We start from the raw sequence: 17698 nt of genomic DNA, 5'->3' as shown, positions 1-17698 counted from the left end.
GCATGACTATATATCTACATTTAAAATGTCCTAAAAAATGATAACAAATGCTTATCATGGTTATTTCTGTGTGGTGAGACTATCAGTAAATATTCTTTTTTTTCTTTTACTAAACTATATTTTCTGATTTTTCTTAAGTGAACCAGAAGTGCAGGGATATATTAAAACTCATAGTTAATGATCTTGAGCATGTTAAAGGAATTTTATATTTTTGAACTTCAGAGTGAATTTGTTTTTAGACGTATATATGAAAGCTAACAGTGAGTGTATTTTTTTCTGCACTTCGTGACATTACACCAAATTTCTTCTTACTGTCAATAATCTGAATTAATATTTCTCATTCCAAATTATTCTTTTAGATAACATTTCATTACAAGCTAATGATCAGGACTCAATTTTGCCATGTCTTCCCATACTGGTAACTTTCGTGCTTATAAATTGGCTGAGTTGACAAAATACATTAGCCAGAGTTTATAGGCGAACAAAAAGAACAAACAAATTTGCAAGGATAGTCTAACCACATCCGCAGAGTGGTTGTTCTTACGTCATGGCAAGATTCCCCTACCTCCCTCAGCAGATGTTTCAGTATGGAAGCGTGACCTGTAAATGTTACAAAGTTTTCATAGAGTTTTGTTAAAATGTCCATCTCTTCATCTTCCATCTGCCTAAGAATATCCTCTTGCTGATTCTGTAGAAACAGTCTAAATTGCTCACATTCAGAATTTATTTCTTCTCTCCTACATTTAACCTGGTTTCTCACGTTCAACTGATTGGCTGGCTTGCAGAGTTATCACTTTTTCAACTTGTTCCATAATCACTCTTCAAGGGCTCAATGGTACATTCTAGAATTTTCCTGTGATGAGAGGTAGCTTTCATGATGGGGCAATTGTAGTGTTTCTGGTGTTGAATGGAGAAACAGCACTATGTACATAAAACCTCTAGGTTCTTCCCACAAACAAGGGTCAGAAACTGATTGTGCTTCTCACACACAGAATTCTCTTCCTGCCCCTTCCACGTGCTCCTTCTGATCTGGAGTAAATTAGCAATTTCAGTCAAATGACTGAGCTGGGTTTGCTCCTGATGTTCTTGTCTCCAAACCAAAAATGGCAGACAGGACAGGGGAAGGTATCACCTAGATCTTTCCAAGTCATGTTGATGCATGAGCAACAGAAGCTGTGCCCACAGTTGATGGTTACTGGATCTTTCAAGCTATCCACACAGATGGGGTAGCTAGACACCTCTTGTGCCTGTACCAGGGCTGTCATGAACTCCACTGAGTTGAGAACAAAAGTGGTGGATAAGAATGCTCCCTCTGGCAAGGCCTGCCTCAAGCTCAAGACCCAGTGAGAAGTGGATATCTTCCTCCAGAGATCACAGATTGACCAGCTTTACGTTGCACTGGACCGGCATGCTGATGACAGCCACCGAAGTCTTGCTGAGTCCCCTGCACCTACCTCAACTTGAAGGGCAAGAGAGATTCACTGCTTGTAGCTCTATCGCAAATTAGCCCACCCAAATATAACATTGAGTTTCTTCTACAAGTAAGTAGCCACAGGTTCAAGAAAGCAATCATTCCTATGGGGGAGAAAAGCTTTTAATTTCAAAATTTCCTAGACTGGCCATCACAATATAATAATTAATTCAAGCAAGAATCATCAATAACTGCAAATACTATAAGGTAAAATTTCATGGGAAATAATATATTCACACAATCTCAAAATATTATTCTAAGAATTATAGTTCATGTGTAGAGAGACAAAATAAGTACCTTTACAATGTAGAGACTAGAGAACACCTCCTGACCAATGAATGGATAAACTGATGGCCTGTGATGGGAAGAAAAACAGCACATATGCAACAGTTCTGCCCGCCCACCATTACCCAAATCTAATCACAGGGAAATAATCACCAAAATTGAAACCATGGAACATTCAATGGTCTTAAACACTGCATAAACAAGAATGACACTGAAAAAAATATGGGGGAGTGTTCTACATTAAAAGAGACTAAAGAAACAACTAAGAGAAATTCATGATCTTAAGCTTTGATTCTAGATAGGGAGAAAAACTGCTATAAAGTGGATAGTATGGGACAACGGGGAAAATCGGAATATGCACTATTTATTAGATCAGAGTATCATAGTTAACCTTCTTGAATTCTAAAATTACACTTTAGCTACATAAGAAAGTATTCTATTCTTAGGAAATACATGATGAAATACTTATAGATGAGGGGTCATGATCTTTGAATGTTACTCTGAAATACTACTTTACAAAAAGTGGGTGTCATGGTTTTGGTATGATGTGGGAGTATGATGGCTGTGACTATAAGACTATAAAAGAGACTTCATAGAGATGGAATAGTTCTCTATCTTGATTTTGGTGGTGGCTACATGAATCTGCATGTGATAAGTGTCACAGAACTATACGTACTCATTTGACCAATATCAAATTCTTGGTTTTCATATAATATTGTTAAGAAACATGGGAACGTAGACAGTGGGTCCATGGGACCCCTCTGTACTATCTTTAAAAGTTCCTTGAATCTATCATTATTTCAAAGTATTAAAGTTTTAGAAAAATCACCTGCAGGCTCATCCAAATGGTTAACTTAAATGGAAGTGGTTTCATTCATTTTGTAGTACACTGGGATATAAATCACTATATCCCTTGCTTTTTCTACTCATCTATTGTTCTGTACATTTTGGGGGCAGTCCCCTACCTTGTGAGGTATATGAATGCAGTACAGAAGCCTAACCTAGACCAAGCCACCAACAGCTCTCCACTTGGTTATGGTACCACCCTTCTACCTGATCAGCCTGCTTCCACTCTTGCTCCCTTGCATCCATTCCCACTCAGTAATCAAAATTTTCCATTGAATAGACAACTTATATCCTCTCTTCCCAGTGATTAAATTTTTCCAGTGTCTGAATGCGCTTTAAAACCTCAACTCCTCAACATGTTATATAAAATCTTAAGTACTGATCCTGACTAGTCACTTTGAGTTTGAGTCCTATCGTTCTTTCTTCCTTGGTACACTGCAGCAAAAATTAACTTTTTTTTGGTTGAATATGGTGATTACAAAAATTTAATTAATCAAGTTAAGAAGAAAAAAGGGGAAATTTTATTTGAGCCAAACTGAGGATTATAATCTGGGAGACGGACTCTCAGAAAGAATTGTTCCACCTGTTAGAAGTTGGAAAGCAAAGTCATATACATTTTCAAGACAAAGGATCATATATCAAAATGATATACTGATATTTTACATAAAGTTCATGAAGGATACATAGTCCAGGTAAGCATGTCCAAAGTGAGCAGCAAGTCACTATGACCTCCTACAGAGTTGGGAAAGCATGCTATTCTTTTAAGAAGTTAAGTTGCTAGGGTCAGATGAACAGGAAAACAATTGATCTTTAAGGTTGAGCAGGCAGTCCCATCTTTGAGGAGCTCTGGTTTATGTGTAATGCAGAAGCAACCTGCACATTGGGGAGAGAGAGAGGTGGCCCAAACAAACACAGAAAGAGGATTTTATGTTTAAATTTTCTTGTCCTGCCTTAAAATATAAATTCTATTTCATCGATGCTGAGGTCATTGCTATGGAGTTAAGCATTCTCCGCAGGAATCTTTGTACACCTCTGTGTTTTCTTTCAGGTCTCCTCTCTCAAATGCTATCTCCTCGAGGAAACAGTTTCTACTCACATAATTTGACTGTCTTCCTCTCCCTGCACTTTCTTGCTATCCCCTCTATTTTCTTTCACAGAATGCAATCATAATCTAAAATTGTCTACTTCATGTGTGTGTTTGTTGGTTAGTTTCTCTTTCGTCCATCAATAGTGAGTAAGATAAGTAGGTTCTTAGTCTACCTTGCTCATTGGCCTGTAGTAGATATTCAAGAAGGGCTTTTTATTAAAAAAAAATAATAATAATGAATACAAAATGAATAAACCCTAAAAAACATTAATATTAAAAATGTCAATGTTATATAAAAGACAAAAGTGGGGAGACTGTTCAATTACAAAAAATTAAAGAGAAGAGACAACCAAATATAATCTGAATTTCTCTGGGAATAGAGAGAAGAAGTTATAAAAGACATTGTAGGTGCAACTGAGAATATTTATACATGAACTGGTATTAGATGGCCTGGTTGAAGGGCGGTCAGGGCCCTGCATTCTTGGCATACATAAAAGACTTCAAAGGCCTATGTTGAAATTCCTCTCCCAGCACTAATTTCATAGTTGGTGTGAGGGTTAATTGAGAATCAGTGACTGTGTGGAAGGCACTTACCACAGTGCTTGACGCACAGCAAACCTTACCACAGAAGGGGACTCAAGCTCCTTCCACAAAGCCTCAACTCAACCCAGCAAAAAGTAAGGAAAGGGTCACCTAGTCAAAGAGAATAATATTTATACAGATGAGACACTAACATAGAAGGGTTTCAGAAATACTGAGCCCTGCTAGATCAGAGGAAAAGGAGACAGGAGTTGTGAGTCAGTCTGTGTTTGAAAACCCACCTTCTACCAGCCCATTCCTACCATTCACACACACCACACAAACCCTGCTATCTAAACACACACATGTGGATAACAGTGGCCAGAATATCTGGCAAGTAATTCCTACTCAAGGTAAGTGTTAGCTGGGGTGGGGTGGGGAGTGTGATTTACCTCTAGAAGAGGATTACCTGCATGTATATTCAGGAAGGCAGGCCATGCACAGTCCAATTGGCTTAAGTTCCTTCAGGACCTAACGCCCAATGTTCTCCTAAAGTGAGCTGGATTATAATGGGCAAGGAGGGACGTTAAAATGCATGACAAGTATATACAACCATATTTTATTAATTCTAAGATGAATATTTTTTTTCACATTTTAATAATTCTGAAATAAGATAGCGTAGAAGGGATGAGTCAGAATGGGGTAATTTCCCCTTGGTTATAAGCACAAGTCCAGCATTAAATGTGAAATCATGACTATTTTACTATGTTCAAGCATCATTTTATGTGAAATGTGAACAGCAGAAAAAGTTTAAAAATGGTGCCTGATAATGTGGGGGAGAAGGAAAAGGAATAGTGTACTGATGGTTGAGTAGCCACTATTTGAGAGAATAACTCTGCCTGGAAATTAGACATGACAGGACAGAATAAACCAACCAGAGATTTCTCTAACTTTTCCTTTTGAAAGTCTTCAAAACTACAGCGATACTGAAACAATAATGTAGTCAACCCCCTTATTCCCTTGCTTAGAGTGTCCAGTTTTTAAGATTTGGGCTGACCAGTATTCTTTCTCACTACATGTGAGGGCAAGAGTGTGTATGAATATATACGTGTGTAGAATATATTATTTCAAACAGTTTAAATTACAGACATCATGTCAGTTTTCCCTTAAATACTTAAACTAAAATATTTCTTGAGAATATGGACGGTCTCCTTTTTTATTATAAAACTTTATTGCACCCAGTTTACACTAATATACCTATACCATTAGGGCCATTTCTCAGGGTTGTGTTTGCAGAAAGCATCCTTGAAAGGGGAGGTCAAGTCTCCCCGTGGGACCAGAAACAGGTTTGCTATGAAAAGGGATCCCCCAAACTCGGGGATCTCTGAATGTGTTGCAGACCCGCAGTGTGCACAGCACCCGCGTGGCCCCTCCACATCACCTCTGTGGGACTTGGGAGGTATGGGGAACTGACACAACATGATGCTCATGCTGCTGGCTGTGCCAATAGTAAGAGTCCTCTGTCTCTGACCCAGGAGTTTGTGTCATCTGGCACCAACTATGAAACATTAACAGGCTTAACTTATTAACTTCCCAGTAGTGTAAAACTCTAAACCATTAAGCACACTGTACTTCTTGTTACTTCTGTACCTAATAAATATATATTTAGTTTTTATCCCAGGTTCCTGACACAGGACTCTTAACAACCTTGAAATCTCCCTAGTGTTAAGAGGGTCTTTTGTATGCTAATGAGATGAGTGATGGCCAAGGACCCATAGATAGCACCAGAATGGAGGCAAGTCACCAGAAAGATCAAGGTATGATTAGAGGGTTGGGACTTTCAGTCCTAACCTGTGACTTCCTGGGGAGAGGCACTGGAGATTGAGGTAATCACCAATGACCAATGACTTAATAAACCATGTCAACATAATGAAACCTCCATTAAAAAAAAAAACAAAAAAAATCTCTGAATGTTAGGGTTCAGAGAACTTCTGGGTTGATGAATACACCATGGTGCTTTGGGGATGACATGCAGTACCTAACCCAGAACAGATGCTCAATAAGTGGCATTGTACAAAAAAGAGTTAAAAGAGCAGGCTTAAGACTGCTGTCCTTAGAAAGGCCTGCTTAAAAGGCTGGCCCTTGCAGAGTAACTAAGCCTGTGCACAACTACTGAGTCTGCGCTCCACAACTACAGAACCCCGCATGCCTAGAGCCCGTGCTCTGCAACAAGAGAAGCCACTGCAATGAGAAGCCCACGTAGCACAACGAAGAGAAGCCCTGTAGCGCAACGAAGAGTAGCCCCCGCTCACCCCAACTAGAGAAAGCCCGCGCACAGCAACGAAGACCCAACACAGCCAAAAATAAAAACAAATAAACAAATTAAAAAAAAAAAAAAAAAAAAAAAGGCTGGCCCTTGGGTCCTGTCTGGGAACTTGGATTCTGTAAGGGTTACCACCATTCCCTGATAATGGCTCACTGTGCTAAAGTGTAGGTACAAATGATGTGGTTTATGCTAACCACCAGTATTCCTTCTCGGAATCTGGAGATCTGATACATGCTAGGCAGAGGCTCGCTACATGACCTGTTCCCCCCAGATTTTGGGGCAACAAGCCTCTAAAGAGCTTCCCTGGTAACAACATTTCATACATGTTGTCACAACTTGTTGCTGGAGGTGTTAAGTGGGTCTGTGTGACTCTACTGGGATAGGACTTTTGGAAGTCTGTCTTGGTTTCCTGAGACTTCATCTCATGCATCTTTTCCCTTTGTTGATTTTGCTGTATTCATTCACTATAATCAATCACAGGTCTGAATATACTTTACCCTGAGATTTCTGAGTCCCCCTAGTAATAGCTGTACCTAGGTATAGTCTTGGGGATTCCTAGACACAAGTAATAGCTGTACCTAGGTATAGTCTTGGGGACTCCTAGACACAAGATCTTATACATTTTCAAAGTAAAAAAAAGCTCTTAGAAATCTATCTCAACTGCCTAGATTTTTATTATATCATGTAACATTGTATTAAAGTATATACGATAGCACTATTTCAGTCTAAAAGCTACTATAAATTTTGGTACTGTTAAATCTTTAGTGAGAAGAAAAGGTGTTAACTGCTCATGGCAGTAGTTTGGCAAAGAAAGTTTGCATGCATTCTAGTTTTGAAGGAGCTGTAAGGTATTAGTGCATTAAAATTCTTTTTTGTTATATTGTAATTAAAGGATAACAGAATATGCCACCCCAAAATATGCTCATTTGGCATAAGGATGATTTTGAGCAGACTATTTTGAGAAACTGTAGACACAGAAGCTCAGAAAACAGAGAAGAATTTAGGGAAATTTATATTAGAAAGGGAGACTGTACCTGGAAGTGCTCTATTTCCAGAGATCACTCATCTACCTGACTTATTTGCACGGCAGAGCAAACTTTACCAACAATTTCCTCTACTCACCTTCCAGTGAACTGCCTTCCTCCCATTTGAAACCCAGGCCCCTATCCCTTTGCTCTTCTCAGTCTGGTATATAAGCCTCAGTTGCCGGGCTGCCTTCTGAGTCTCATTCCTTTGTGAGGCTCCTACATGATCATATGCATTTAAAGTTGTTTTGTTTTTTCTCCTGTTAATCTTTAATTATGGAAGGGCAGAGGGGTGTCTCAGCCAAGAACCTAGCAGAGTAGAGGGAAAAATATTTTTCCTCCTCTATGGTATAAAAAGAAATGTATAAAGTAATGAAAATGTGTCTTCCAACTCTTCTGACCTTCCAATCTAATGTTCATAAATAACACTGTCATGTCATGGATTCCTAATCCTTGTTTAAGATTCCATATTTTACAAATGCATTTTGGCTGATTAAATATATAAGGTTTTAAGAATATTGCCCAAGGCTATACAGGTAGTACATTACAAGTATGACTAAAGAAGATGGCAGAGTAGAGGGATGCAGAGTTTGTGTCTCCCCACAACTAGGCACCTACCAGATGCTAGGGGGGGACCTCAACACCCAAGGAGATAGGAGGAACCCCCAAGTGACCGGGTAGGACATGGGGGTAGTAAGCGAGAAGGAGGGGTGGAGGCCAGATGGAATCGGTGCCATTGAGGGGTGGCTGGGAGAGGGAGGGCTTCCCACACCTGGAGGGACCCTCAGGGCTTTAGATGATCAGGGGGGAATGCAGCTGGCATTTCCCCTGCCCAATCAGGTTTGGGGAAGCCTGCTGGGGTCCCAGGGGTGTCCTCCACCCTCTGAGGCCCCCTCTGGCTGCAGAGATCCTAGGGGCATAGGAGGGAGGGAGGGGTGAAAAACGGAGGAGGGGCAGATAGGGAGGGACCCTCTGGGATCTGAGGATGGGGGGGGAAGGCATGGATGGCGTTTTCCCCACCCACTGGAGCCTGCTGGGTTCCTGGGCCTGATCATCCACACTCCAAGGCCTGAGGCACTCAAGGGCCCCTCCAGATGACCCTAAGCCCCACCCCCCACCCCCCCAGGGTCTTTTCTGCCTGAGTCTTAAGCATAGGCCGCCACCTACACCCCGCCTGTGCCAAAGCCCTGCCCCCACATAAGCCCCATCCCCTACGGCCAAGTCCTTTCACAGCTTTTTTTTTTTTTCCTCATTTTTGCTACTGTGGTTCTGTTTTACCTTCTGGTCATATTTCATCTATATATATTTTTTTCTAACATATTTGTTAGTTTTCTAATTTTATTTTAATTTTTACTGTTTGTTATTGTTCTGCTCCTTTTTTTTTCTTTTTTCTTTTTTTGCTGCCCCGCATGGGTTGTGGGATCTTGGTTCACGGGCAGGGCATAAGGCCTGAGCTCCTGTGGTGAGCTCTGAGTCCGAACGAATGGACTAACAGATAACCTCAGATCCCAAGGAATATTAATTAGAGTGAGGTCTCCTGGAGGTCCTCATCTCAGCAACAAGACCCGGCTGTACCCAACAGCCTACAAACTCCATGCTGGAAGCCTCAGGCCAAACAACCAGTAAGACAAGAACACAGTCTACCCATCAAAAAAGAAAAAGAAATGAGACAACAAAAAACTATGTTACAGATGAAGGAGCAAGGTAAAAACCTACAAGAACAAATAAATGAAGAGGAAATAGGCAAGCTACCTGAAAAAGAATTCAGAGTAATGATAGTAAAGATGATCCAAAATCTCGGAAATAGCATGGAAGCACAGATCGAGAAAATACAAAAATGTTTGACAAAGAAGAACTAAAGAACAAACAGACAGAGATAAACAACACAATAATTGAAATGAAAAATACACTAGAAGGAATCAATAAGAGAATAACTGAGGCAGAAGAACAAATAAGTGATCTAGAAGACAGAATGGTGGGAAAAAATGCCAAGGAGCAGAACAAAGAAAAAAGAATCAAAAGAATTGAAGGCAATCTCAGAGACTCTGGGGACAACACTAAAGGCACCAACATTCAAATTATAGGGGTCCCGAAGAAGAAGAGAAAAAAAAAGGGTCTGAGAAAATATTCGAAGAGATTATAGTCGAAAACTTCCCTAACATGGGAAACGAAATAGCCACCCAAGTCCAGGAAGCCCAGAGAGTCCGTACAGGATAAACCCTAGGAGAAAAACAGCAAGACGCATATTACTCAAACTAACAAAAATTAAATTCAAAGAAAAAAATATTAAAAGCAGCAAGGGAAAAGCAAAAAATAACATACAAGGGAATCCCCACAAGGTTATCAGCTGATTTTTCAGCAGCAACTCTGCAGGCCAGAAGGGAGTGGCAGGATATACTTAAAGTGATGAAAGAGAAAAACCTGCAACCAAGATTACTTTACCCAACAAAGATCTCATTCAGATTCGACAGAGTAATCAAAAGCTTTACAGATAAGTAAAAGCTAAGAGAATTCAGCACCACCAAACCAGCTTTACAGCGAATGCTAATGGAATTTCCCTAGGCAGGAAACACAAGAGAAGAAAAGGACCTACAAAAACAAACCTAAAATAATTTAGAAAATGGTAATAGGAACATACATATCCATAATTACCTTAAATGTAAATGGACTAAATGTCCCAACAGAAAGACACAGACTGGCTGAATGGATTCAAAAACAAGACCCATATATATGCTGTCTACAACAGACCCACTTCAGACCTAGGGACACATACAGACTGAAAGTGAGGGAATGGACAAAGATATTCCATGCAAATGGAAATCAAAAGAAAGCTGGAGTAGCAATACTCATATCAGATAAAATACACTTTAAAATAAAGAATGTTACAAGAGACAAGGAAGGACACTACATAATGACCAAGGGATCAGTGCAAGAAAAAGGTATAACAATTATAAATATTTATGTCCCTAACATAGGAGCATCTCAACACATAACACAAATGCTAACAACCATATAAGGGGAAATCAACAGTAACACAGTAATTGTAGGGGGCACTAACACCCCACTTACACCAATGGACAGATCATCCAAACAGAAAATAAATAAGAAAATACAAGCTTTAGATGACAAAATAGACCAGATAGATTTAATTGATATTTATAGGACATTCCACCCAAAAGTGGCAGAATACACTTTCTTCTCAAGTGCACACAGAACATTCTCCAGGATAGATCACACCTTGGGTCACAAATCAAGCCTCAGAAAATGTAAGAAAACTGAAATCATATCAAAGATCTTTTCCAACCACAATGCTATGAGATTAGAAATCAATTACAGGAAAAAAACTGTAAAACTCACAAATACATGGAGGCTAAACAGTGTGCTACTAAATAACCAAGATATTACTGAAGAAATCTAAGGGGAAATTAAAAAAATACATAGAAACAAATGACAATGAAAACACGGCAACCCAAATCATATGGCATGCAGCAAAAGCAGTTCTAAGAGTGAAGTTTACAGCAATTCAATCTCACCTCAAGAGACAAGAAAAATCTCAAATAAACAATCTAACCCTACACCTTAAGCAACTAGAGAAAGAGAACAAAGAAAACCCAAAGTCAGTAGAAGGAAAGAAATCATAAACATCAGAGCAGAAATAAATGAAATAGAAATGAAAAACAATAACAAAGGTCAATAAAACTAAAAGTCGGTTCTTTGAGAAGATAAACAAAATTGATAAACCTTTAGCTAGACTCATCAAGAAAAAAACAGAGAGGAAGCAAATCAATAAAATTAGAAATGAAAAAAGGGAAATGACAACTGACACTGCAGAAATGCAAAGAAGTATAAGAGTCTACTATAAGCAACTATATGCTGATAAAATGGACAACCTGGAAGAAATGGACAAATTCTTGGAAAGGTACAATTTTTCAAGAGTGAACCAGGAAGAATTAGAAAATGTAAACAGACCTATCACAAGTAATGAAATTGAAACTGTCATTAAAAATCTTCCAACAAACAAAATTCCAGGACTAGATGCCTTCACAGGCGAATTCTATCAAACATTTAGAGAAGAGCTAAAACCTATCCTTCTAAAACTCTTGCAAAAAATTGCAGAGGAAGGAACACTCCCAAATTCGTTCTATGAGGCCACCATGACCCTGATATGAAAATGAGACAAAGATATCACAAAAAAAGAAAATTACAGATCAATATCATTGATGAACATAGACACAAAATTCTCAACAAAATATTAGCAAACAGACTCCAACAACACATCAAAAGGATCATACACCATGATCAAGTGGTATTTGTCCCAGGAATACAAGGAGTCTTCAAAATATGCAAATCAATCAATGTGATACACCATATTAACAAATTAAAGAATAAATCCATATGATCATCTCAATAGGTGCAGAAAAAGCTTTTGACAAAATTCAACAACCATTTATGATAAAAACTCTCCAGAAAATGGGCAAAGAGGGAGCCTACCTCAACATAATAAAGACCACGTATGTCCAACCCACAGCAAACATTATTCTCAATGGTGAAAAATAGAAAGCATTTCCACTAAGATCAGGAACAAGATGTCCACTCTCACCACTGTTATTCAGTTTTGGAAGTCCTAGCCACAACAAGCAGAGAAGAAAAAGAAATAAAAGGAATCCAAATTGGCAAAGAAGAGGTAAAACTGTCACTGTTTGCAGATGGCATGATACTATACATAGAAAATCCTAAAGATGCCACCAGAAAAATATTAGAACTAATCAATGAATTTGGTAAGGTTGCAGGATACAAAATTAATGCACAGAAATCTCTCGCATTTGCATACACTAACAACGAAAGAGAAATTAAGGAAACAATCCCATTTACCATTGCAGCAAAAAGAATAAAATACCTAGGAATAAACCTACCTACGGAGGCAAAAGACCTGTACTCAGAAAACTATAAAACACTGATGAAAGAAATCACAGATGACATAAACAGATGGAGATATATACCATGTTCTTGGATTGGAATAATCAATGTTGTGAAAATGACTATATAACCCAAAGCAATCTACAGATTCAATGCAATCCCTATCAAATTACCAATGGCATTCTTCACAGAATTAGAACAAAAGAATCTTACAATTTGTATGGAAACACAAAAGACCCTGAATAGCCAAAGCAACCTTGAGAAAGAAAAACTGAGCTGGAGGAATCAGGCTCCCCAACTTCAAACTATACTACAAAGCTACAGTAATCAAGATGGTATGGTACTGGCACAAAAAGAGACATATACATCAATGGTACAGGGTAGAAAGCCCAGAGATAAACCCTAGCACATATGGTCACCTAATTTATGACAAAGGAGGCAAGAACATACAATGCAGAAAAGACAGACTCTTCAATAAGTGGTGCTACAAAAACTGGACAGCTACATGTTAAAGAATGAAATTAGAATACTATTTAACATGATACACAAAAATAAACTCAAAATGGATTAAAGATTTAAATTTAAGGGTGGACACTATAAAACTCTTAGAGGAAAACATAGGAAAAACACTCTTTGGCATAAACCACAGCAAGATCTTTTTTGACCCACCTCCTAGAGTAATGAAAATAAAAACAAAAGTAAACAAATGGGACATAACTAAACTTAAAAGCTTTTGCACAGCAAAGGAAACCATAAACTAGATGAAAAGACAACCGACAGAATGGGAGAAAATATTTGCAAATGAAGCAACAGACAACAGATTAATCTCCAAAATATACAAACAGCTCATGGAGCTCAATATCAAAAAAACAAACAACCCAATCAAAAAATGGGTGGAAGACCTAAACAGACATCTCACCAAGGAGGACACACAGATGGCCAAGGGGCACATGAAAGGATGCTCAACACCACTAATTATTAGAGAAATAGAAATCAAAACTACAATGAGGTATCACACCAGTCAGAATGGCCATCATCAAAAAATCTACAAACAATAAATGCTGGAGAGGGTGTGGAGAAAAGGGAACCCTCCTCTACTGTTGGTGGGAAGGTAAGCTGGTACAGCCACTATGGAGAACAGTATGGATGTTCCTTAAAAAACTAAAATTAGAACTACTATATGACCCAGCAATCCAACTACCAGGCATATATACCCTGACTAAACCATAACTCAAAGGGACACATGTACCCCAATATGCATTGCAACACTATTTCCAATAGCCAGGACATGGAAACAACCTAAACATCCAACAACAGATGAATGGATAAAGAAAATGTGGCACATGTACACAATGGAATATTACTCAGCCATAAAAAGGAATGAAATTGGGTCATTTGTAGAGATGTGGATGGACCTAGAGTCTGTCATACAGAATGAAGTAAGCCAGAAAGAAAAAAACCAAATATCATATATTAACGCATACATGTGGAATCTAGGGAAAGGGTACAGATGAACCTATTTTCAGGGCAGGAATAGAGACGCAGACATAAAGAATGGACATGTGGACACAGTGGAGGACGGGGAGGGTGAGACCAATTAGGAGATTGGGATTGATATATATACACTACCATGCATAAAATAGATAGCTAGTGGGAACATGCTATAAAGCACAGGAAGCTCAGCTCAGTGCTCTGTGATGACCTGGATGGGTGGGATGGGGGGTGGGGTGGGAGGAAGGTCCAAGAAGGAGGGAATATATGGATACATGTAACTGATTCACTTCATTGTACAGCAGGAACTAACACAACATTGTAGCAATTATACTCCAATTAAAAAAAGACTAAAAAGAAGAAACAAGGGAATTTCCTGGTAGTCCAGGGTTTAGGACTCTGCACTCTAACTGCCTAGGGCCCAGGTTCAATCCCTGGTCAGGGAACTAAAATCCCACAAGCTATGTAGCGTAGCCAAAAACAAAAAAAAAGACTGAAATTTCTGGAACCAGAAGGAACCATTCTATTGTTTCATAAAGAGTATTTCATTTAAATTAAGCAGGTGCCCTGGCGTTCCCACACATATTCCTAATGGGTTCCCCCTCCCCCATACTTATCTCCCCAACCCCACCTTCCACACTCAGGCCTTGGAGTGAAAAGAACAGTTTTGGGGGACACTTTTCCAGTCCAGGCTACATACACAGGCCGACTATTCTGACTACCGTCTTCTACTCCATGCCGACCATCAATTTCATAACTCTACAGCACTCTACACTCAAATGTAATCCTCTTACTCTCCAATGTTCATTACTGTTAAAACAGCGAGATCCTGAAGATGCGGCCCTCTGGCCCCTCTGCTCGCTTCCTGCCACCACACATCTATCAAACCACAAATCCCACTTGAGATTTTACATTTATTTTTGTCAGCCATTGGTTAATGACACTAGAGTGTATGGTTCATGGTCTGAATTCTTTGCTATTTTTCCTCAAAACTGATTATCTACTCTGTTCTTATAGCTGTTGAAAAGCTCGGCTAGCGTGGGCTCAATAAATATCAGGCTAAGAAATTAAACCTGTGGCGGATTCCCAGCTCTCAAGATTCGACCTGTGACTTTTCTTAAGAGACCACGAAGTCTGGCTCCAGGAGATGCCCAGAAAGCCCCCTGCTCAGCTAAGCTCCCTCCGCCCTTCCGCAGGGCCCTCCCGGCTCACCTGGAGCACGTAGCTCAGCCCTCTCAGGTCCGAGGCTCTGAGGAGCCTGGAGGCTCCAGGGCAAGGCTCACACCTCCGGCCCCTGAGAGGCCAGTCCCTGGAAACGCGCTCTGAGCCATGGTGATGGGTGGTTGCACCGGAAGTGGGCGCGGATGGGCCTGCGCATGCTCAATGTCTAAGGGCCTGGACCCGGAAGAGCCTGAGCAAGATGGTGGGGCGGGGTCGTTTCCCAGGTGACTGGGCCGTCATTGGCTTCTGCTGATCCTCTAACTCCGGAGCTACATTTTCACATTATTAGTGCTTTGAGGTTGGTTTGAAAAGCTTCACCACCGCGTCTTCCTTCTTCCCTGCGCAGTAGAGGAGTGAAGAGCACAGCTCCAAAGGCTTCAGGTGCGCTGGGGTCACAGGGTGCAGCGGGGGAGGGGTAGTTTTGTTTCTGAAACCTAAGAACGATCAGTCACCTCTTTGGATCAGTTTCTTCTGGGTGGGTGAAGATTGTGCCCGGCCTCCCCGAGGAAGTAACTTTTTTTTGTTTTTTTTGTTTATTACTGTTTATTACAAGGATGTTCCCTGAACACAGGGAGAAAATAGAACATACACAATGTCTTCTAGGGGGCTCAGTACTCATCTTCAACTAGACTTATTGTAAGTGATTTTGAAAAAGGTCCAATAGAGAAATAGGGCATAAGTTTTTCTGTAAGAATGTCACTGAATAAATATAAAGGAGATCTCTTTTTCGAATTATAAAAAGAAATTTCTCCCAACTCGTAGTCCAGAAAAACGCCAATCCGACATGGATTTCCTGAATCCCCTGGGTTAGGTGTACTACCCCAGAGCTGAATTTGCCAGCAGCCATTGCTTGGGGATGGTGATATAGGAGCATTTCTGGGGAAAGATTCTTTACACACACCTAAGGAGGAGTCGCCTAGGCCTCTTCTACCTGCCAAAAATGCCTGCCAGCATCAAATCCCTCAGAACTCAGGACTTCTAGGTGAGAAGTAAATGCCTCAGGATTATGAACACAGTTTGGTTCCATCCTTCGAAATGTTGCAGTTTTCCTGTCTTGTGAAACTTTGAGGCTGTGGTGAGCAGTTTCAGCATCTAGTGTCAGATGTACCTGAAATGTGCAGATCATTTTGTGGAGGCCAAAATATTGTGGGGGAAGAGTGAAAACCGCCTTCTTTAATTTGTAGGAAAAGGCTGCCGGGCTCTGTAGGTTTCCATATGTGCTGTGCATCCTTTCAATGCCTGTCAGTAAATCCAGGTCAGGTTGCAACACTTATTTATTTCACCAAGCAGATTTTTCAACGTGGATCTGTGGCCCGATATTTGGTGTTTTTTTCAATTATTTTATCTTGAACATCCTTCTCTTCACTTAGTAACCTAACATGAATTTCATCATGCTCTGTTCCCAAGAAATGCTTAATGCATTCAACTTCGGAGTGCAGTTCCCTCCTTTGATTGTTCACCTTCCGCACCAACTCAAATGATTTTGAGGCTTGCATTTCTAATGACTTTTCAGCATCTTCAAGTTGCTTTTTCAGGGGCTCAATGTGGACTTTGAGCCTCCTCCTGTGACAGGCTGCAGCCTGCTCCATGGGTGCCAGGGGGTGATGGCGGTGGTCAGAGGAGACCCTGCACTGCAGACACAGCAGCTCCAGGTCCTTCTCACAGAACAGGCCCAGAACCTGCTTGTGCTTCTCACACAGAGGTTTCTCGTCCAGCCTTTTCCTCTTGCCCCTTGTGTTGGGGAGCTGCTTCACAAAATCAATCATGTGACATAACTGGCTGTTTCTCCTGATGCCCTTGTCAGGGCAGGACTGGAGGCAGACAGGACAGGGGAAGATGTCCTGGAGACCCTCCCAGCACTACTGGATGCAGGGGTAACGGGAGTTGTGCCCCGTCAGTGGTCACTGCGTCTCTCAGGTAATCCAGGCAGATGGGGCAGCTGGCCTCTGCTTGGAGCTGTGCCAGGGAAGATGCCAGGGCCATTGTGCAGGGAGGGTTTCTGTCTGAGGAGACTCCCTTCAGAGAAACCTGGCTCTCCAGGGGCGGGGACAAATGAGAAACGTCTGACTCTTCAGCCTTCTCTCTGCTCCTTCACGGCTGCCAGTAGGTTTGCCAGGATCTGCAGGGAGCTGTGGCCACTCAGGCCTATTTCTACCCCTTCCCTTCAACTCTACAGCAGCCACCAGGAGGACTGAGAGCCCCAGTCAGTCTCTGCTTCCTTTGGCACTTTTGTCCCTTTTACTTAATGGGCTGAAATCGAGGTTGCTAGGTATCCTCTTCTTCATAGAGAGCCACTGCTCCCAGTAGTGATGAAGATCAACAGCACAGGGACACAATCGGCAAAATCCAGATGTGGGCAACTCTGTGGCACAACTCACCAGGCTCCTTCAAGAAAATAGTAACAAGAGGGAAAAAAAGTATATTAGAGACTAAGAGCATACATACAATCAACAATATTTGACAAGGCTTTTATTCTGAATTCAAATACATACATCCAAACAAAAAGATGG

General features: G+C 40.6%; 1 pseudogene; it reads right to left on the bottom strand.

The window, feature by feature from the left end:
* Positions 1-391: 391 nt before the first annotated feature.
* Positions 392-15298, bottom strand: LOC137763452 (tripartite motif-containing protein 60-like; annotated as a pseudogene).
* Positions 15299-17698: the final 2400 nt, after the last annotated feature.

The sequence above is a fragment of the Eschrichtius robustus genome, chromosome 4 (assembly GCF_028021215.1).
Source record: "Eschrichtius robustus isolate mEscRob2 chromosome 4, mEscRob2.pri, whole genome shotgun sequence".
Lineage (NCBI taxonomy): Eukaryota > Metazoa > Chordata > Mammalia > Artiodactyla > Eschrichtiidae > Eschrichtius > Eschrichtius robustus.
This window is presented reverse-complemented; position numbering and strand designations above follow the sequence as displayed.